General features: G+C 42.4%; 1 protein-coding gene and 1 non-coding gene across 5 annotated transcripts in view; one reads left to right on the top strand and one right to left on the bottom strand.

Annotated features, from left to right (window-relative positions):
- Window positions 1-21,858, bottom strand: part of ARHGAP26 (Rho GTPase activating protein 26) — a 489,482-nt gene that overhangs the window by 203,678 nt on the left and 263,946 nt on the right. The gene's annotated exons all lie outside the window — the stretch shown is intronic.
- LOC138441948 (U6 spliceosomal RNA) lies at window positions 11,137-11,243 on the top strand. The gene has a single exon (XR_011257506.1). It is a non-coding gene; the product is annotated as a U6 spliceosomal RNA (small nuclear RNA).

The raw sequence follows: 21,858 nt of genomic DNA, 5'->3' as shown, positions 1-21,858 counted from the left end.
AGCTTTAGGACTGACTGTGTGCTGGTCTCCTTCATAAAGCATAAATTAAGTGCTCAATAAATGTCAGGTAAGTGCTTCCCACAGCTCACCTTGTTTAATCCCAGCAAGTCCTCTAGGTTGGTACTATCGTGAGCCCAAAATTATACAAGAAGAAACAGATTTGGCAAAGCTAACTATCTTGACCAAAGCTGCAGAGCTAATACGTGGGAGACTCACTCCAGAGCCAGTACAACCTTAACTGCCTTAATGTTTGGGAATGCATGTAAGAATTAAAGATTTTAAAATTTAAAAAATAAAAAACTAAAAATTAAAAAAAAATAAAATAAAAAAAAAAAAATAAAAAAAAAAGTGACTCTGAAAAATAAAAAAATTTTAAAAAAATAAAGTGACTCTGAGTTAAAAGGAAGAATAAAAGTCTGCTCAGATGACTAGAAAAAGGGGAAAAAAGCAAAACTGACCAGGGGAAAAATTAAAATAGCCAAAGACAAAGAAGGTATCTAAGGGAAAAGCACTAATGTGGAAGACCCACCCTCTATGCAGTAAACCAGCAGGCGGTGACAGGTTCTCCATCTGCTCCAAAACACCCTCTTGTCACTCAGAAAAAAATGACAAGTAGCACCAACTTTTCCACAATGCAGAACCAACTGCCAACCTGGCAACAAGGCTGAAAACCCAACAAAATTCATTCCCATGCTCTGATTACCCAATGATAAGATGTGCGTGGTAATCTTTAAGAATCTTTGACCTCCTTAGGATATCAGGACAAGATGTTCTACAAACCAGTGATCCGAGTGGAGAAGGGAATGGTAGGAAGAAGGAAAGTAAATATTTATAAATGATTTGTTGTCATCCCAGGGCAAGAAATACACTTGTAAAACAGGAGAACTGAGCAGAACTTGAACTCATCTTGGATCTCATCCAAATGGAATCTCTCCAATTCTTAATGTAGATGGTTGAATATAGGTCCAATGAAGAAAAAAAATCCTTTAAAAATCACTGAAAATTCCCCAAATCAAACCAAAAAGGAACGGTAATTTCCCCAAACTTCTTTTCACAAACAGAACCAGCTTTAGCTCTTACATGTGTACATATCACTTTGTGGTACTTATTATTAAACACACTTACTATCTCTAGGATAGTAAATAAAGTACCAGAAAAGGGGGGGAAATGATGTTTTTCTTCCTGGAGAGCACTTGCTATACAAATCATTGTTCTTATTCTCTTAAAGCTACAAAGAGTCTACTAATTCAATCCCTTGTTTCTTCTAGTATGAACCAAGTGTTTACTCTGTACATTGTGTTATATATAGCTTTCTGACTCAGAAAAGGATCATTCTTCCAAATGAAGCTCAACTCATACCATTGAGTTTTCTCAAATTTTATGACAAACTATAATACATAGGCTAAATATCTACTGGAATCAAAGCAACATTTTTTCAAAATGATAACTCACTAAGATATAATTCACATACTGTAATGTTCACTCATTTAAAACTTACAATTCATTAATTTCTAGTATATTTCAAAGTCATGAATTAATCACCATTCTCTACATAACATTTTCAATACTCCCATGAAAATCCTTATACACATTAACGGTAACTCTATTTCTCTCCTCCCTCAGCTCCTAGAAACCAGAAATCTATCTTCTGTTTCTATAGATTTGCCTATTCTGGACATTCCATGTACAAGCAATCATATAACATGTAGTCTTTGTACCTAGTTTCTTTCACTTAGTATAATGCTTTCCAGATTTTTCTACAATGCAGCATCAATACACTTTACTCCATATTATGACTAAATAACATTTCATTGCCTGGATATACCACATTTCATTTATCCATTCATCAGTTACCATTTTTGCTTTTTGACTATTATGAATAATGCTACTAGGAACACACTGGTGTACAAATCTTTGTGTGAACATGTATTTTCATTTCTGTTCATTATGTGCCCAAGGTTAGAAGTGCTAGGTTATACGGTAACTCTATGCTTAACTTTTTGAAGAAATGCCAAACTGCTTTCTAAAAGTGCTGGACCACTTTACATTCCCACCAGTGACATATGAAAGTTCCAATTTCTCCAGGTCCTTACCAACATTTATTATTGTCTTTTTAATTACTGCCATTCTGGATATGAAATGGTATCTCACTGCAGTTTTTACTTTCATTTCCCTAATGACTAGTGGTGCTGGGCACCTTTTCATGTATAGGGGAGGATGTTCATTCCTTTATACAGTAGTCAGAATAGAACCTACTGGCAAGTATTTGTCAGAGGGGAAATTATTTTCTATACTTAAGGATGCTTCCTAAATGTCCATAACATGATTCAATAGTCAGTTGAAGCCTTTTGGTTCTTCTTTTGAGAGGTGGCTAGGATTCTTGCACAGGGATAATAGTCAAGGAAGTTTGGGAGAAAAAGAACGGAAGTTGTGGACAGTGCTCTGGGGAGTTGCTGAGATGAATTCCAAATTTGGAAATTTTAAGGTTAGGTTTGTGAACATGGTCATGTTCTAGGCATTGACAAACTTCTGCTCTGGACAAAGACTACTTTGCTTCCCTACCTCATGAATATGGTTAAAATTAGAAATAACAAAAAAAAAATTAGAAATAACTTGGCAGCTGACAGTGATGACCCCAGTGGCCAGAAGATACATGCTCATAAAGCCACATACTACCCAGCTACTGGAAGAAATATGGACAGAGCTAGATATAACCCTGCAGAGACAAATCAGTCCTTGACCTTTTCTCATGGAACTGTGGGAAGTTGGCTCCTTCTCTAAGTAGGTAATAGCTGATGGAAAAGAATACAATGCTACCCCCAAGTATATTCAGAAAAAAACTAAATTCCACTAACCCACACTAATTACACTTATGTCTTTTGGAAAATGGCAAAGAAAAATGCCCCCCACCCAAAATCTCTGAGTAAATGTTCCTTCTTTGGTTTTCTCAAAATTAGAGGTTCTCCAATTCATTTTATACCAGCTAAATCTTTTTCATGAAATAAATCTTACAAAGATTTGACGCGTAAAGGCATTACGCATATAACAATATTAGTATTTTTAGTTGTCTAAGTTCAAATGCATATAACAAATTCATAATTGCCAAATCAAATGCTAAGAGTTCAAGGTAACACTGTAAGCCTCTAATGTGTTCAAGCTGCATACTGGTGATAATTATCACAGTTCCATAAACAAAACTGTGTTAAGAAATGGAATTAATATCAAACAACAGTCCTAATAAGGAACTCATGAAAAACACTTTAACTATCACTGTTGTAAATCTCTAAACTGTAACTGGTATAAATTATTACACTGCCCCCTACCCTGGCACTTCCCTGTATCTCTCTATCTCTGGTGTGCATATACACACACATACAGACAAATACACAGGTTTGAATTCTATTCTCACCAGTCTGAGTTTCCTTCTGACATCATGATTAGGTTACTGATGATGAATAATTTCTTTCCTATTTAACATGTACTGAGTACCACTGATGTGACAGGGACTACAGTGAATCCATAATCAGATCATTAGTCCTGATCACTGTCCAGCAGATACATAATCTAAGTTAATTGAGATCTCCTATTTGGAAAACCCAGTTCCCACTATTAGGTTTAGAACACCACCACCACTGAGCAGAGTTTGCTAATAACAGAAAAAGTCTGAGCAGCCCGCCAGATGGAAGCGGCTGTCCTTAATCCCTTCAAGCAGGTGATTCAGCTCTTTTACTGAGCCCAGGCTCAGAAAAGGTCAGGGATTTATTTGCAATTGCTGTATCCTTATAATCTCCAGAAATAATCTCTCATTAAATATCTACTAGGGTTGCATTATTCCCTTAATTTGACTGGCAATGAGTTGTTGCAGGGCCGGTACCTCCTAGGCCAGACACTCACCGTCTGGCAGCTAAGGCCTGGACTGGCTTACCTTTCTCTCTCAGCCATGAGTTCAGCTCTGCCTAGGTTTACGCAAAGGGCAGGCCAAACAGTTGTCAGATAATGAATATTCACAGAGCTCACACAACACCCAGGCTGACCTGCCAAGTTAGAAAAGGGTCATCCTCTTAACTGTCATGTCAACTTTTGAAGCATTATTTGTCTGTTTTTAGATGAAGTTAAGGGCCAGGGTCACACAAAGCTATTTTCTCAAAGTTTTATGGGGAACAGAAGGACATGGGACAGGCAGCTTAACTCTCAGTCAACCTGGAGATTCTTAGGGCCAAAGCGGGAGGAGGATGTCTAGCAGACTATTTGGTCTCTGCTTACCATGCCCAGGGTATGAACTCTGAGAAGAGGGAAACAGGTTAGATCCAGAAACTGACTGCTTTACTGCAATGGGCTTAAAACAGCAATATACTTTAAGGATCAGTCAAATTGTTTAAAAGAAGGAGGCTGGTGGGTCAGGTATACACATGGATTTTAACATAACCTTCAATGCCCTGTTCTGCAGCTTCTGGTACCTCATGTTACCTCATATGAAGCTTCCCTTGGCCTTAAAAAAAAAAAAAAAAAGAAGAAGAAGAAGAAGAAGCATGTAGGTGATGCTAAAGAGTGAAAGCTACAATAAAATCATGAACTTAACCTTTGGCACTTCCCTTCTTTCTTGTCTCCCACATCCAAGTTATTTCCCTCAGTTTTACCACCTAATGCCATCTTAATTTTATCTAGTTCTCTCTGCCTTCACCACACCACCCTGGTCCTGGACCCCACATCTATTACCAGGACAGCTGCAAGGCCTTCCCAACTGGTCTCCTTGGCTCACACCTCCTCTGGCTCCCTCCAATCTGCCCTCAACCCTTCCCTTCAACCCTGCAGTCCCCATGACCTTGACAAAACCAGACCACATCACCTCTCTGCCTAAAATCATTCAATGGCACCCAACTGCTCTTGGAAGCATAACCCTGACCCCTAAAATGGCCCACACAGCCCTGCATGGTCTGGCTCCAGCTTGGTCTCATGGCCCTCCCCCAGGTCTCAGTATCCCAAACACACTGGCTTCCTCTCAGAGAATCCAATTAACCACACTTTCTCCTTAGCCTTTGCACAAGCTTTGTTTCACCCCTGGGAGCCCTTTGGCCCATGTGACTCCAAATTCTCAGGTCTTCCCCTTCAAGTATCGTCTCCTGTAAAAAACCTTCTCTGACCCCTCCACCTAGGCTGATGCCTTCCTTAGCCTCTCCATCAGAGTATGCAGCATGAGGACAAGCCTACAGTTATTTGTACAATCCTGCAAAAGATGTCTACCAAGCTGGATATGCATTCATAAAGACAACGGTCCATATATAACTTTACTGATTTATTGTTGTTACTACTAAATCTCTGTCATCCACTGTCCACCATAATGCTGGAAATGAAGTAGAAGCATGGAACTTTTCATTTGGTGTAACTTTTCATTCTCGACACATGGATCTGTAAAGTGGTGACTGAATGGTAGGAAGAGTGGCAGAGGGGCAGAGTCAAAGTGACCTTTCAAACTTCAACTGATGTAAACCCTATGAAAGCAGACAGGTCATCTAAGCTTCTGGTCCTCCACTTTTCCATCTTTTGTCAGGATAAAAAGTTAAATAAAGAAATGAATGGCTTAATCTAACCACTTCCTTCCTTCCTGTATCAATACAAACAGGTATTACCAAGCAGTACAGCCCTGAGAATCAGTCCCAGAGAAGGGAAAACAAAACCTATGCAAGCCAAGAACAGAGGAGATGCAACTGTGCAACACAGAACACAGGAGACAAAACCAAGTGTAGGTTTCCTGGACACTTTTATTAATAGAAATCCTTTGCTTGCACATACTAAACTAGGCCATCTAAACAGTCAGACAGGACTTCCCTGGTGGTACAGTAGATAGGAATCCACCTGCCAATGCAGGAGACAAGGGTTCAAGTCCTGGTCCAGGAAGATCCCACGTGCTGTGGAGCAACTAAGCCTGTACCACAACTACTAAGCCCTCACTCTAGAGCCTGGGCTCTACAGTGAGAAGCCGCCATAATGAGGAGCCCGCAAGCCACAATGAAGAAGTAGTCCCCACTCACTGCAGCTGGAGAAAGCTCGAGAAAAACAATGAAGAACCAGTGCAGCCAAAAATAAAAATAAATAAATAAAATCATTAAAACAAAACAAAACAAAACAGTCAGACAGGCCTGAGGGCAGAGAAAGCTCTAGAAAACAAGAGCATTCACCTCCAGAATTTTGTGCCACTCACTCCTGAGGTCCCAAAGTCTTTCTTATAAAAATCACTGACTAGGTGCTGCCTGTCTCCAAATCCTTAGTATTCAAAGCAACCAGAAACTAGGTAAGAAGTGGCCAAATCACCAGTTCTGAATAGAAGGGACCTTTTCACAGCATAGGCTGACTGATGGACATATACTCTGAAAAAAACCCGACACTTTCAGATATGTCCCAAAGTTACCCCAGACATGCCTCCCAGGAATTCTAACAGACCTCAGACCTCTCCTCAAAAGGAGAGGAACTGATTTACCTGAATTAAGCTCAACATGAATTAGATGGAATTAACAGTTTCCTAAAGCTGGTGTTCGACAGATTTTTTTCTTTATTCAACTTTTCTTTGATTAAAAAATATATATATAACTTTCAAGTTTTTCTTTCTTTTTTATGGGAGAAATGGAATTTTCTGGAAATAAAAACAAGAGAACTGAGGTAAAGGAAGTCCCTGCTGTGTTTCCAGTGCTGATGGATACAGGAAGTTGTCTGGAGTTGCTGAGACCAGCCCACCACTTTATGGACAGTTCCTGGGGCACGTTCTCACCACAGAAATTTACTCACTTTCCCTATGTGATTTGCTCTTTAAAGCCTGGCCTGCCTTGCCCCTTCTGAATTTAATCAATTTCAGCACCATTAAAAGCCATGAAGAAAAACACCCACACTGAATTGAATACAAAATCCCATCTGGAGAAGAGATTTCCAGTTGGCTCACACACTCAGAGGGGCTCACATCCTTTTCCTCAGAATGTGAAGCCCCAGAGTTGCCACGGCTTCCTGGCTGTGAAGCTTCTAGTGGGGTCCAGGAAAGGTGTGAGCTCTCTACTTGGGCAATTACCCAGAGCCACTTTTAATCCCAGATCAGTTCCCCAAACCTGTGACCCATTTCACTTCACTGCCAACTGCCCTCTATTCTGTTCCCTGGCGGGTAGGTACTCAGGGAATGAAAATGAACCTTAATATTAACTGAAGTAACACCGACAGAAGCTGTATATACTGGAAAGAGAACAGTGAATTTTAAGGCCAGAGAGATCTGGCTTGGACGCCTGTCTCTGCCACCTCTGGCCATTATGCTCTTAGGCAAGAAGCTTCACCTTCCTCACCTGCGTGGTGTGGTAACTCACCTTAATGCTACAAAGGTCAAATGAAATGCACAGCAACTGAGACTTGGCCAGTATTCGGTAAATGGCCATTACCAGTACTATGATTATTAGGATATAGTAACTATCCTGAAAGGGATGAGCATACCAGACCACCTGACCTGCCTCTTGAGAAACCTGCCTCTTGAGAAACCTGTATGTAGGTCAGGAAGCAACAGTTAGAACAGGACATGGAACAACAGATTGGTTCCAAATAGGAAAAGGAGTACATCAAGGCTGTATATTGTCACCCTGCTTATTTAACTTCTATGCAGAGTACATCATGAGAAACGCTGGGCTGGAAGAAGCATAAACTGGAATTCAGATTCCCGGGAGAAACATCAATAACCTCAGATATGCAGATGACACCACCTTTATGGCAGAAAGTGAAGAGGAACTAAAAAGCCTCTTGATGAAAGTGAAAGAGGAGAGTGAAAAAGTTGGCTTAAAGCTCAACATTCGGAAAACGAAGATCATGACATCCAGTCCCATCACTTCATGGGAAATAGATGGGGAAACAGTGGAAATGGTGGCTGACTTTATTTTTCTGGACTCCAAAATCAGTGCAGATGGTGATTACAGCAATGAAATTAAAAGACACTTATTCCTTGGAAGCAAAGTTATGACCAACCTAGACAGCATACTAAAAAGCAGAGACATTACTTTGTCAACAAAGGTCCATCTAGTCAAGGCTATGGTTTTTCCAGTGGTCACGTATGGATGTGAGAGTTGGACTATAAAGAAAGCTGAGCACCAAAGGATTGATACTTTTGAACTGTGGTGTTGGAGAAGACTCTTGAGAGTCCCTTGGACTGCAAGGAGATCCAATCAGTCCATCCTAAAGGAGATCAGTCCTGGGTGTTCATTGGAAGGACTGATGTTGAAGCTGAAACTCCAATACTTTGGCCACCTGATGAGAAGAGCTGACTCATTTGAAAAGACCCTGATGCTGGGAAAGATTGAGGGCAGGAGGAGAAGGGGATGATAGAGGATGAGATGGCTGGATGGCATCACCGACTTGATGGTAAAGGGTTTGGGTGGACTCCGGGAGTTGGTGATGGACAGGGAGGCCTGGCATGCTGCATTTCATGGGGTCATAAAGAGTCAGACACGACTGAGCGACTGAACTGAACTGAACTGAACTACATTCTAATACTTGAATCAAACTTTCCAGTTGATGAAATACTCTTCACACCCAAGTGCATGTTAACCTTACTGTTATCTCATGGGGGTACATATTGCTACTATTCTTACTAAAAACGTCTTGCTGTGTCTCCACACTAGTAAGTATAATGAAGGATAATATAATACTATTTATAGAATAAATTAATAGCTTATAGTTTATTTAACTTTCCCAATATATCTGTTAAGCTTTTATGACGAGAAAAGCCAGGCTCATGACGTTAAGTGGTACCAACAATGATGACGGCAGTAGTAACGCTTTGCACATAGTGTGGCTCTGGAGTAGGCACTTAATTGCACCATATCATCACCATTATCATTACCACCAGCCCTGCTCTGCAGATGGAAACCTTGGATCCAACAAGGTTAAGGGGCTCCTGTAGGCTTGCGGTGCTCATGAGCGGTGGGACCAGGACTCTAACTTGGTCTGGCTCCAGAGGCCATTCTCTTCTATCCCCTGTTCCTCTGCTGAAGTTCACACAGCCAGTCAGAGAAGGACCCAGGGCTGGAGTCCTATTTTCTGAATTCTGCCCTTTCTACTCCAGAAGTAGCTCCCAAACAGAGGGGACAGACTCAGGAGCACGCTTATTCAATGCAGATTCTGGGTGCCTCCCAAAGGATATGCTTCAGCAGGTATGAGAATCACATGTGGGACAGATAACACTGTATTGTATACTAAGTGACTAAAATTATTATCACTAAAGACCACTACCAATGATTATTGACTGTTAGTTAATGGGTGATACTTATTCCACATTCCTCATCCAATAATAAAGATTCACCAGTGCTGTGTACCTCAAAGTGTAATGTTGGCTTGTGCCATTGGGATATGTGAAATGATTCCAAGTAGTTCACAAATAAATATTTCCAATTGTTACACACTTACTTTAATAAGTACTGGAAATTTATTGTTTTATCTCACAAAGTATGATGCATTTTTAAAATAAATGTGGCTTAAGAAGAGTGAATTGATTTTTTAAAATAGTACATAAATAGTATTACAGGGGGTATATACACATGTTAAAAAATAATGAAGGTGACAAACACCACATTTGGGAGCTACTGTTCTAATCTGCATCAGCCCAGGCACCACCTTCAACCTGGCTGAAAGGACAAGATGGGAGGGTACCACATTCTATCAGCAAGCTATCAATAGTCATCCTTGAGTCCTTGCCATCTCTCACACCCTACATCCAATCCATTAGCCAGTCCCATCAGGAATAACAAACCTAGAATCCAGCTACTTTTCATCATCTCTGTTACTAATACTTTGGTCCAAGCTACCATCATCTTTTGCCTGGATTGTTTCCATAGCTTCTCAACTGTTTCTCCTTTTGCCCCCTACAGTGGATCCTCTGCCGGCAGTCAGAGTCATCTTTTAAAAATATACATTGGCTCATGTCACTCGCCTGATCACAACTCGCCGGGGACTTCTCATGACACTCAGAACGCAATCCTACCTCCTGACCACAGCCTCACATGGCTCAGTCCACCTGAACACTCTCCGTCTGGTCTCTGCCAATACAGTCACAAGGATCCTTCCCGATACTCCTTGAACATGGCTAGTTCAGCTTCCCCACTGCAGGGGCCTCTGTGCATGCTTGTTTCTCTGCCAGTTCCTGACATGCCACCCTCCCTAGGTTTGTTCAGGTTTCTCCTTAAATGTCATTTCTTCAAGGAGGCCTCCTCTGTCCCTGGTATCTAAAAAAGCCACCCATCAAGAGAGGGATGGACAGTTTGGGGTCAGTGGATGCAAACTGTTACCTATAGGATGGATACACAACAAAGTCCTGCTGTACAGCACCGGGAACTATGTTCAATATCCTGTGATAAACCATAATGGAAAAGAATATGAAAAACAATGTGTCTTGGTGTATAACTGAGCTATTCTACTGTACAACAGTAATTAACACAACACTGTAAAATCAACTATACTGCAGTAAAAAATAAATTAAATATAAAATAGCCACCCTTCCCCTGTAACTCCCTATCCCTTTGTTCTTGCTTCCTCATAGCCCTTCTCGCCACCTGGAAGCCTCCCTTTGTTTGCTAGCTGACTGTTTGGGGTCCCTGCTCTCATTCAGGGACTTCATCTGCGTTGTTCACTACCGTAGCTTCAATATACATTTCCTGAAGGAAGCAACAAATACAACCCACAGCAGAGACACCAAGAAATCAATAGGTAAAGAAGTTCCTACACTCCAGGAACCTCAGTGGGGAGCAGCTGACTGAACCCTGGTACCTTCCAGAGTGCAGGGGTCTGCTGGGGAACTGCAGAACAGATAGCACTGATAGGGCTCTCATTCACCCCCTGACCTCTGTGCATGAATACCACCAATCAGGATTTTCTTCCCTGCTGCTAAGTCGCTTCAGTCATGGCCAACTCTGTGCAACCCCATAGACGGCAGCCCACCAGGCTCCCCCGTCCCTGGGATTCTCCAGGCAAGAACACTGGAGTGGGTTCATTTCCTTCTGCAATGCTTAAAGTGAAAAGTGAAAGTGAAGTTGCTCAGTCATGTCCGACTCCCAGCGACCCCATGGACTGCAGCCCACCAGGCTCCTCCGTCCCTGGGATTTTCCAGGCAAGAGTACTGGAGTGGTGCTCGCTTCGGCAGCACATATACTAAAATTGGAACGATACAGAGAAGATTAGCATGGCCCCTGCGCAAGGATGACACGCAAATTCGTGAAGCGTTCCATATTTTTCCAATACAGTATACTAACACATATATATGGAATTTAGGAAGATGGCAATGACGACCCTGTATGCAAGACAGGGAAAGAGACACAGATGTGTATAACGGACTTTTGGACTCTGTGGGAGAGGGAGAGGGTGGGATGATTTGGGAGAATGACAGTCTAACATGTACACTATCATGTAAGAATTGAATCGCCAGTCTATGTCTGACGCAGGATGCAGCATGCTTGGGGCTGGTGCCTGGGGATGACCCAGAGAGTTGTTATGGGGAGGGAGGTGGGAGGGGGGTTCATGTTTGGGAACGCATGTAAGAATTAGATTTTAAAATTTTAAAAATAAAAAACTAAAAAAAATAAAAAATTAAAAAATAAAATAAAATAAAATAAAGAGTACTGGAGTGGGGTGCCATTGCCTTCTCCAATCTTTTCTCATGGTTTCCGTAGACACACATTAAGAAAAATAAGCCGAGAAGGACGGAGAGTAAAGCAAGTTAAACAGGTAGCAGAGGAAGAGATGAAAACCCTGCCTGGCTTGGAATAAACCTGCAAGTCTCAGATGTTCCAGTTCTCAGCCAGACAGAGGCAGCCAAAGCGGCAGCAGGCGGGTTTCTGCACAGTACAGCTGAGAACTGCAGACCAGCATGGGGTGGAAGGATGGAGGAAGGACAGTTTCCTTGTGGGTTTTGACATCTGCAATCTCCTCGTCTACCTTAAAATTCTTGATCAGACAGCTGCGAAGAAGCAAGGCTGCACACACGCCTTGGTAATGTGAACCATCTTAATCAGAACCATTTGTCTCCTACCTGGGACTCCGGACATCCCAAGAATGACTTACAGTCCAGTGGCCTCAATTCCTTTCTACCTCGAGGCCTGGGTGGCTGTGCTCTGATTTCTCAACCAAGAGAGATCAGTGCCAGCTTTCCGAAGGTGGATGTGTTTCAAGTGGAAAACCAATCTCCTCTGTCCAGCTAGATCCCTTCCTGCCTCTAACTACGCGTCCTCTACCTTATCTGCCCTAGAAACGGTTTAGCTATTTTTCAGACACATCAAACTCCAGGGCGGTAGAAGGCAGGGAAGGAGATGCCATTCAGAATCTGAGGCCTAAGATTTGCACCTGGAATCACCATGATATTGTATGATGTGGAAATACATCACCTCTCGGACCCTTTTTCTCATCTTGAAGATCAAGCACAGTAGAAATTTTAAAAAGCAATGCATGTGAAGGCACTCTGAAAGAAAACTATCCAGTGTCAGGCTTTATATAAATAGCCTCTCGTTTCAGCTAATGATGATGTTATTGATAATAACAGCAGAGAGCAACATTTAATGACTGCTTAGAATACCAAGCACCACTGATTAAAGAATTTCCAGTTTATTCTCATTTGATACTCTCAAAAAAAACCAATGATGTAGACAGTAAGACTATCCTCATTTTACAGATAAAGAAACTGAGGTCTGGAGAAATTAATTTTCCACAGTCACAAATTCAATAAGCCATGAGGCTGGGATCCCAAACACATGTGTAATAATACTCCAGAATTAACATTCCCAACCACTACTCAAACTGCCCCCCACTGTGGGGAACAGTACTTGACAGCTTTCATAAAATCTTACATGCTGAATGAGAGGTGCACACTGAACACTGATTATGGGGGGAAGGAATGATCTTGAGTAACTACAAGCTTGCACTTAGGATGAAGCCTCAGTTTTCTCATCTGTAAATGGGGTCAATACTACCATCTGCTTCACAGGGTTCTTACAAAGATCAAATAATATAATGTAGGTCAGACAATAAGCACATTGCCTGGGACACAGTATGTACTAATGATAATGTTTATCACTAATGATTTCATTGATCAAGAGCCTGTACTTGGTGCCAGTGAGGAAAATCAGTCTCTCTCCACAGCCCCTTGCACTGGGCTTTAAGAGTTAAGGATGTTGCCAGGGACCTGCTTGCGGCTCCTTGGTTGAAGCCCAAACTGGGATGCCAAGGGGTGGTGGGCACCTGCCAGGCGGCAGCCTACTGTCTGTCCAGAGCCCACATGGCTGAGGGGAAGGGGATATCAGGCCACAACGAAGTCACGCACTGGCTGCGTTTGTCAGTCTAAGGCTGGCTGAGGAGAGGAGAGAGTTGAGGACGAGCCGAGAGTCTTCTGACTGCACAGGCAAGTCTGAGGAGTACCCCGTCAGCCATGTCCTTGAGGGGTGGGGTGTCACCAAAGCAAAGGGCTGGGAACCCAGAGAATAGCATCTCGGAGAAAACAATCCATTCCTTCTCCTTCCTCTCCCGCTGGCCCCCAGCGCTCATGCCGGCTGCTGCCACTCTCCACAGGCCACAGCGAGCAGCTGCGCCATGCTCACAACTCGTAAGGAAAAGCAGGCTGGGGGCCAGCACTTCAGTGAAGGAGCAGGAGACCATCTTATCCTACCGTGGCTCAGGAGAAGAAAGTAATGGTGACAAAAAGCTGCCATGGAGGGAAAAGGGAAAGAAGAAGGGCCAAGAGGGGCTGGGGGCAGAGGGAAGGGAATGCACGCCTGTCTTCTATCAACTCTGGCTGGCAGGCGTAGAGAGAAAGCTGGAGGGGAAGGTGTACTCAGCTGACTCCCTCGTGGGCCAGCACATAGGAGGCCAGGCCACCATCCCCACTAATGCGTCCATCCTTCTCAGGTTTAAGAGGGGAAATGTTCTATTTATAAGCCACCAACCAGTGGAGATCTGGCAGCCGCTGGATGGCTCTGATCCCACAGGGATCCTGGCTACTCGCGGCTGTCTTCTCCAGCCTCTCAACTGGGGGTGTTCTCAAAGCAAAAGGCCAAAGGTGATCGGAAGCAAAAGAAAAAAAAGCTGCTTTCCTGTCCTTCGCTGCTTTCGTGAGACTGCTAGCTTTTTAGTGATGGCTAAAGACTTCAGAACATTTTAAAAACAGCGACCCATGTGGTCCCATCAGATCTTCCTCCCCTGAGAGCTTCAAGACTCAATCTCTTTTTCTGCTTTACGATCAATGGAAGCTGAGGCAGAGGATGAAGGGAATGCAGAAACCAGAACAGGGCAATGGGCAAACAGAGAAAGGTAATGATGCCCCTCCCATCTCTCTCCTTGTCCTCAATCTTATCCTCATGAAACAAGAAGTGCTTTGATCCAGCAACATTATGGAGTCTAATCTGAGAAACAGCCGAGAGAACGAGTGTATATAACAGAAACAACATATAAAGCAGCTGTGGTTGTGTTGTCAAAGTCCGTGGGAGAGTAATGGGTCATGTTGCAGCTCTGCACCTGGGAAGCTTGAGTCACTGAAATATGTGACTCTGATTCTCCCAGCATCCTATGTGACGTGTGAAGAGCCACAGATGGCTCTGGAGGAGGCTCACTAAGAAGGAACAAGGGATGGCCCCTCAATGGCAAACTGCTGGGCAGATTAAGTATTGGAAATTGATGATGAAACTCTTTCCAGTCGCACTGGGTTGCCCACAAAATGACAGATGGCAGGGCAGAGCAAAGATCTCACGCACATCAAGAATGGTAGGGGAAATGATCTTGGCAATCGGGCAGACTTAGCTCTGGTACCTTGCCATCCTTAAGCCTGTTTGCTCACTTGTAACTCGCTTGCTGTGAATAGCATTTCTGCAGTAGTACCCATCCACGCACCACACTCGTGCTCCCTGCCATAACCCCATGCTGTCTTGAAGAGATGAATATTTAAAAACCTATCTTTGTATCACGCTGAGTTAACAAACTTGTAGTTAATGGACTAAACTCACTGTTGCCTGTTTTATAAATAACACCACCCCCTTTGTTTCCACATTGTCTATGGCTGCTTTCAGACCATCAAAGCAGAGTGAAATAGCACCACAAATCCAAAAATCTACTCCTTTCCTGAAAAACCTGACCCCTGTGCTAAGCAGTAACATTCAGAAACCTGGGTGGGGCAGGGAGAAGTTATGTTTACTTGTGGGCTGGTCCCCAGTCAATACACATTAAATAAATACATAAATTTAAAAGGCAATTGAAAACATTTGTCTGGTCCTATACAAACGGAGAAGGCAATGGCACCCCACTCCAGTACTCTTGCCTGGAAAATCCCTGGAAGGCTGCAGTCCATGAGGTCACTAAGAGTCGGACACGACTGAGCGACTTCACTTTCACTTTTCACCTTCATGCATTGGAGAAGAAAATGGCAACCCACTCCAGTGTCCATGCCTGGAGAATCCCAGGGATGGGGGAACCTGGTGGGCTGCCGTCTATGGGGTCGCACAGAGTCGGACACGACTGAAGCAACTTAGCAGCAGCAGCAGCATACAAAACGATCTGGGCTGTCGCCAGCAGTGTGCATCCCCTACTTTGAGAAATGCAGTCATGAGGATCCAGAGGATTCAGTGGATTAACACAGGCTGGCCTCCAGCCCCCAACAGCAGGGGTGTTGGCTTCTGCCCTTTGTTCTCTTCCCCTGCTCCGCTCAGAAGTGGCTCCCCTAACCCAGTGACTTCTTTCTTCCTCATATGGGAGAGTAATTGGTATGACCAGATAACAACAAGGATAATAACCACAGTAATTAGGCACTTATTCACTAATAGACCAGATATTGTGTTGGGCTTTTATGCTCACAGCAAGGTTATGAGGTAGGGTTGTGATTTATCCTCATTTTACAAACAGGGAAAGAGAAGCTTAGAGAGGCCCAGCACTGAGCCGTGGTTTCACGGCCAGCAGGCCTGCAGGATAATCTGCATCATTCACACAGTACCCTCCCAGTTCACCAGGAACTGTATTCACCAGGAAACAGCTCTCCCAGCTCATCCATTAGGACTGTCCCATGTGAAGTTACGTGAAATGTGTACAAAGACGGATGTACAAGGATGCTCACCCTGATGTCATTCACAAAAGCAGAACTCTGGAAAGGACATTCAAGACCAATGACAGGAAATAGTTCCACAAATCAGGATGCACTCTTATGACAGAGCATGCAACAACCATTACAAATAATATTTATAAACAACTTAGCGTCTGAGAAAACGCTTGTGAATTTTTAAAAGCAGAATACCAAGTATGTTCAGTATAATGTCAGTTAAGTAGAAATACATACTGACATTGGCAAAATAAACGTAAGACATCATGAAAGAAGAAAAAGCAAGGAAGAAGTATCTCTAGAGATGAAATTATAGATGATTCTTATTGAATTTTTGAAAATCCTTGCTACATTTCCTTAATGTTTCACAATGAGTTCATATTATTTTCATAATAAGCAAAAATACAAATCTGTCAAACCTTTGGAATGAGGTTCAGAGATTTCATGTCCACACCCTACAGATCCTAATTCCAACTTTGCAAACTTTCTCCAATCACTGCTCTTCCTCTCAGCTCTGGTGTGAATGACAAGTTGGCAACCTGAAGTGGGTTCTTAAGCATTATGCAGATAAAAAGGAGTCTTGCTAAAGTATTAGGTTAAGAACAAACTGGAAGGAATGAAGGGATTAAAACAAGGAAATAAAAGAGGGAGAACTATATTTCCTTCTTCTGGGGAGAAGGGAGGGTACTTTTTAAAGTCTTTCTAGCCTAGCTGGAAGTCCATTCCAACTGGCCGTGGGCACTTGCCTGCACATTAGTATATCCGTAAAAGCACAGATATTAAGTCTAGCGAAAGGTTCAGGTTAAAGCACAGGAACATATTCAACAAGAGGAGGAAGCAAGGAAATGGCTACAATGTCCCTCTGAAAAGCCAGCGGGGGTCAGAAGTGCACAAGAAGGCACACCTAGGGCAACTCAGGCATATCCCTCTGAAACCACCCGATTGGCCCAGGGGATCTGAGTTAATACACTAAGGGACATGCCACTGGAAGCCAAGATTAGAAGACAGCCCTCTCTGTCTCAGTCTGTCGGCTTCCAAACAGCTGGCAAAGCAGCGGGAGAGCACCATTTCCACAAACAAGCTAATCTTTCCACAGCTAAGTAGGCAGTGACATTTATTATTTAAAACTTCAAAGCTGGTAAAGACAAACTCACACTAGAACAGCCTGCCTTTCCCTGGATCTCTTGCACTGGACCATGTACTCTCTCTGACAAGTTCTCAGCTTTCCAACTGTCCCTCTAGTGGGAGGACAGGACAACAGGAAGGGGGCTGAGAACAGGTTCCTTCCTGGCGCCTCCTCCTGCTTCTGACCTGGGCTCACTTCAAAGGAGAATGAACCAGTTCTCACAGAGCCTTTGGGGCGTAAATCTCACAACTGTACCAAACGTAAGATGCGACAGGACATGGAGACTGAGGAGATACGCATTAAGGGGGCAACATTCCTGCCCAGGGAAGACTCTTGTTCTTTGTAATAACAAAGGGCAAAATCGGTGACAGTCGTTTGCTGTCTAGATGACTGACACTGGTGCGATCACCTCCTCAGTAAAGAAGTGTAGGGAGCAACAAACAGGACTTCCTTCTTCTCTGCTAGTCTTACTCCTGTTTTCTCCTTCCCTTCACTACTGGTTACAAATGTGACTAATGAGAGAAAACTCAGCGTCACTGCTGCATATTCTTCACGTTCCAGGAACAAACCCAGGTAAGGTTCCTGATGGCAGAAGGATCCATCATTGAGCGGCCCATACAATTGGCAAAAAAAGCAGATTGGGATTTGAATTTAGTATGTAGGGCTTAACTTAACCAAGAATACAGAAGACTTCTAGGGAGAAAACTAAAATGCTAACAGAGGTGTGAATAAATGGAAAGACATGCAAAGTTCTTGAAGGAGGTGACTTAGCACTATAAAAGTGTCAATTTTTTCAGCTGCATGTAAATCAATGCAGTTAGAACTCTCCTTCACACCATACACAGAAATAAAATTACTTAAAGACTTAAATATAAAGACATGATACCATAAAACTCCTAGAAGAGAACATAGGCAAAACATTCTTTCTCATAAATTGTAGCAATATTCTCTTAGGTCAGTCTCCCAAGGAAAACGAAATGAAAGCAAAACTAAATGAATGGGACCTAATCAAATGCACAAGCTTCTGTACATCAAGGAAATGATAAACAAAACAAAAAGACAACCTATGTACTAGAAGAAAATATTTGCCAATGATGTGACCTACAAGGGCTAAATTTCCAAAATACACAAACAGCTCATATAACCCAACAGCAAAAGAAAGGCAGGGGTGGGGGTGGGGGTGGGAGTAGGGAGGAGGGACAGAAGACCTAAATAGACATTTCTCCAAAGAAGACCTAATTTCTCCAAAGAAGAGATACAGATGGCTAAGATTTATATGTAAATATGCTCTACATCACTAATTATCAGATAAATACAAATCAAAACTACAATGAGGTATCACCTCACACCAGTAAGAATGGCCATCATAAAAAACTCTACAAATAATAAATGCTGGAGAGGGTGTGGAGAAAAGGGGAGCTTCCTACCGTGTTGGTGGGAATGTAAATTGGTCCAGCCACTACAGAGAATACTGTGGAGGTTCCTTATAAAACTAAAAATAGAGTTAACATATGATCCAGAAATTCCACTCCTGAGGATATATCCAGGAAAGACAAAGACTCTAATCCAGAAAGATACATGTACCTCAATGTTCACAGCAGCACTGTTTACAACAGCCAAGACATGGAAGCAACCTGCATGTCCACTGACAGAGGAATGGATAAGGACAATGCAGTACAGATATACAATGGAGTACCACTCAGCCATTTAGGGAACACTGCCATTGCAGCAACATGGACAGACCTAGAGAATACCATACTAAGTGAAGCAAACCAGAGAAAGACAAGTATTATATGATATCACTTACATATGGAATCAAAAAAATAATACAGATGAACTTATTTACAAAACAGAAACAGACTCACAGACGTAGAAAACAAAATTACGGTTACCAAAGGGAAAAGCTGGAGAAGGGATAAATTAGAGGAGTATGGGATTAATGGATACTACTCTATACAGGCTAGATAAACAACAAGACTTTACTGTATAGCACAGGGAACTATATTCAGTATTTAGTTATAACCTAAAGAATCTGAAAAAGACTATGTGTGTGTATGTGTGTGTGTGTGTGTGTATATATGTATCACTTATATATATATATCAGTTCTATACATATATATAAAACTGAATCACTTTGCTATACACCTGAAATTAACATAGTACTGTAAATCAACTATCCTTCAATAAAAAAATTTCCAATTTAAAAAAGTATTTGTTACTTGTAAAGCATACTATGAGAAACAACATTCAAGAGTAAACCATTATTAATAATATTTTTAAGTGTCAATTTTCTGCCAATTAACCTGTACACTTCAATGCAATCCCAAATGAAAATTTCAAATTTTTGAGGAAATTATCAAACTTATGCTATAATTTATGTAGAAGGATAAAGGTCCACAATCAGCTAAGTCAACTGTTGAAAAGCAAAGAGAGGACACTTAAACTACCAGATATTAAGACTTGCCTCAAAGTCATCATATTAAAACCAGAGACGTATTAGCACAAGAACAGACAGACCAGACCAAGGAAAAAAAGAGCTCAGAGACAGAGCTCAGATATGCCAACCTAATACACAAGAAAGCTGGTATCACAAGTAAAAGGAGGAGAGAATAGATAGCTTCACACATGTTGTTGGGAAAAGTGGCTTTTTAAAACAAAATTGAATCCTTATGAAACACCATATACAACGATGGATATCAACTGGGTTAGAAACCTAAGTGTGAAAGACAAAATCATGAAGCCAATAAAAGAAAATGTAGGTGTAGGTGCACATCTTTGCAACATGGGTCAGGAAGGCCTCTCTCAAAACACAACTTGAAAATCACAAACCAGAAGGCAAAAAAAAAAAAAAAAAAGAATCAAATTTATAGAAAGTAAAGCTTTATACTCAAGGAAAGATATCAAACATAATATCAAATGTTAAATGGCAAAATAGGAAGATATATTTGAAATCTACAATAAGGAATTAATATCTAGACTATAGAAGGAATTTTATAAATCATCAATAAAAAAAATGGTAACTGCAATAGAAAAATGGGCAAAGGACACAAATAGGCAAAAAGCAGAAGAGGATACCCAGTAAACTCATCAATTATCAGAGAAGCACAAATTAAGACAACAATGAGCTACTATTTTATATCTACTAGATTGGTAAAAAAATCACAAAGCTGAATAAAATGGCAATAGCTGACAGGAATGAGGAAATTGTCACGTTGGGCTGGGGAAACTATGAACAGGCTACTTACTGTAGGTCACAAAGGTGAGAGCCTTCCCTCAAACCAAGTACACACACACCCCTCAACTGATCAGCAACTCTCCTGGAGGGTAAACCCCAAGGAGATTCTCACAAGGGGACCTGTGCGGAGATGTCCACTGCAGTACGGTAATGGTGATGAAGAGCGGGAGGGCATCCCTGCACAGTGGTACACACTGTGGAGCATGCAGCAGACAGAAGCCACTGTAAGTATACAGAGGAATACGAGCGGCTCCCACCACAACACTGAAGGAGCATGGCAGAAATCAGAACACAACGGACGCTTGTATACCTGAAAACACAGGCAGGTACGAGACTAACCGTCCAAGAGCACATGTTAAAGACACACGTCAGAGCAGTGCAAGGGAGGACAGCAATAGGACGCGGGGAAAGAATTCCAAGGGAGTGAGTGAATGAACACACGAAGGAGGGAGGGGTCTGGGATGATCACGCACAACAAATCGGGGAGAATGATTAAATCATTTTCTCTGTACCTGAGATCCAAACAGAGAAGAAAGAGGAGGGGGAAAAGGCTCTGCAAAGAAAGGTGCATATATTTGTCTGCTGGCAACCTCTCCCTGGCACCGGGCCACCTGGAAAATACCAGCTGCTGCCAGACATTATGTATGGCCCTGTCTTATACCCCACAGACTCAGTAAGCCCTGAGAGAAACTTCAAGACAAGAGCAACAAATTCAGCACTGTCCTCAGAGGAACTCCCTTTTGCTACCTGTCTCTTCAAACATTCTGGTTCTGTGATTAAAATGTTGGCACTCAAACTCCCACCAAAACATTTTCTAGAAAGGAAAATGCTAGACATTTGGAAGTTGGCTATCAGAGGTGAAAAGCACGATGTCCAGCTCTTAAACTCCTGTCAGACTGACTTTTTTCCTTTAAAAAAGTTCTGATGGTCCTATAAACACTTGCAGAACAACCAGACCCTGGGCAATAGTGCTTCCTGTGGCGATGAGTGCTATAGTGGGTGTGCAGCGAAGCTGCAAATTACAGCCAGGAGGAATAAGAAAGGGACAGCACTCTGGAGGGGAGGCGAGGCGAGGTGAAGCCAAGGCCTGTGTGATGGTTAGAGGGGATCGTAATGTCAAAGGACGGGAGGAAGCACCAGTCCAGAACACTCCTCTGGTTTTGCCAGCTTGGAAATTAATGAACAGAACATCTCTTAGGATAGCAATGCCCTAGAAAAACAGTTTCTGTGAAAAGTGCTCCTGAAAAAGTGGTCAATATGTTTAACATCTTTTTCTCTCCCACTTCCTAAATGAAAGGTTAAGCAACTGAAGAATCATCAGAGACTCGAGGCAGCCAACTCTCTGTGCCCTGTGGGTAACAGGATGCCAAAAGCAAAATGTTCAAGTGTCTCTGTTTCCCAAAATGGAACTTTCTGCATTGC

This window comes from Ovis canadensis, chromosome 5 (assembly GCF_042477335.2).
Source record: "Ovis canadensis isolate MfBH-ARS-UI-01 breed Bighorn chromosome 5, ARS-UI_OviCan_v2, whole genome shotgun sequence".
NCBI classification, from domain to species: Eukaryota; Metazoa; Chordata; class Mammalia; order Artiodactyla; family Bovidae; genus Ovis; species Ovis canadensis.
The sequence above is the reverse complement of the archived record's forward strand: the minus strand, read 5'-3'. Positions and strand labels throughout refer to the sequence as shown.